The sequence below is a fragment of the Pungitius pungitius genome, chromosome 2, assembly GCF_949316345.1.
Source record: "Pungitius pungitius chromosome 2, fPunPun2.1, whole genome shotgun sequence".
In the NCBI taxonomy this organism is placed as follows: domain Eukaryota; kingdom Metazoa; phylum Chordata; class Actinopteri; order Perciformes; family Gasterosteidae; genus Pungitius; species Pungitius pungitius.
Genome location: NC_084901.1, coordinates 10,508,502 through 10,510,425, shown reverse-complemented (window position 1 = coordinate 10,510,425; position 1,924 = coordinate 10,508,502).

Genomic DNA, 1,924 nt, shown 5'->3' with positions numbered 1-1,924 from the left:
GTTCTGTTAAATTTGTGCCTTTGCATCATGTTCATTTTCGGCTTCTGATACTGGTGCCTTAGCTCGAATAATTCACGACAACACATAAACCTCATTTGACCTCGTCTCCGAAGCCGTTAGCTGTCATCAACGCATCCAGCCAACGTGGATAACAATTATAGATCCTAACCGCATCTATGAACATGAAACCAATTGATATTTCAAAGGAAATAGTATATCACGCATATGTTTTTGGATTACATACCTGGTCTTTTTGGACATTTGTATATGCTCTGTAAATAATCTTTATTTTATGGTACACTGACACATTGTGAATGGGTTGTCGGGGAATTCTGCCTTAAAGTCTTCTGCAGTCCAGTTTGTTTTAGTATATAAATATATAAATAACCTGTGATTTTTCTCTTGCTGTATGACAGTAGTTGTTTTTTTTCTCCTATATTTGAAGCTTGTATATTTGTAGAAAATGTGGTCTTTATATATCCATTTTCATGTTTATATGTTAACTCCTCACTTCTGGATTAATTAACTAATTGCCCACTTCATAAAGATCTTTCCCACAAAGTCTAAGAAACAAGGCAATGTTTGCCTGTAGACGATTGGCTCCTGCTGACCAACACTGGGTTGAAATTATAGCAACAAGTAAGCAGTATTGCTGTGTTTTAGAGCTTTAACCCTTAACGCAAGTATTTTGTGAGCGCACTGCAGGAAGCTTCTTCTGCTATTCCCCGCGTGCCGTAACACACACGCCCCGTGAAGACGTTGCTCTATGCTAACGCGTTACTGTGTGGCTCTAAAAAAAAACACACGCAGATAATGCGTAGCGGCGTGTCATAGTTTGGATTATGATGTGTATCACTGCTATCGTAGAAAAAACCTTTTCAACCCCACAATTGTTGTGGTGGTTTTATATCTGTGACCTTACTTGAACTGGAGCTTTCCACAGCCTGATAAAGTCCGCAAGCTTCAGGACCGAAGGGTCCACGCGGCCCCTACCAGAACCCCTTCAATGATGGTTTCTTCCCCTTTTTCAGAATCTGGTTCACTCACTTTCATTTTCTTCACAAAATGTTTAGCTGTCACTTTTTTAGCCTGGTGCCGTCAGAGGCAGCAGGTTTTTAACATGATCCGAGGCAGCACACCTCTACACCTTTTAGTATCTCAGGTATTTGGTCTGGATGAACATTTCTTCTCACTTTTGGACAATTTTTTTGCCTCGTTTGCATGATTGAGCCACGCTGTACAATATTGCTAAGTTTGGTGCAGGCATTGGGGAGAAGTCTAGAGAATCTATTAAAGCAGACAAGTCCCCAGCTAGTTTTCAGTGTTCAGATAGGATTTGTACAGCATTGCCTTCCCTATTTTGAAATGGATCTCTATCCTTGGAGAAGCACTGGCTCAATGTTTTTGCTGTTCAGTGTCTGTTCCTCTGGATCAGGTCGAACATACAGAACTGTTATTTTACCCAAACAAAGGGGATGTTTTTTGTATCAGTGATACTTTATCATGATGAACAATAAAAATGTGAAATGAAAAAGATTTTTTTTATTATAAGATATAATACATATTATATAATTGGATAAAAAATACACTGAGCATGTAATGTACATAGAGAATCAAAACAAGAGGTGAGGGAAATGAGCTACGTAACCTTTTTCAATGCAGACACACAGCCTAGAATATAAGGAGGAACTGAGCCGTGAAAATATTTATACATTATTAATGAATCAATTTTAAAGCAGGTTAGGTTAATGTTGGCGCTTGGCATTGAACTACTTGCAAAACATTATGCATAAATAACCAACTGTGACTGTTGGTAGGAGACAATATACTAACTACAAGGTGTGTTTTTCTTCTATTTGGTGTAGATTTAACATTTTATTTTGTACAGTTTCCATACGACCATGTGGTCACTGGATCCATATTG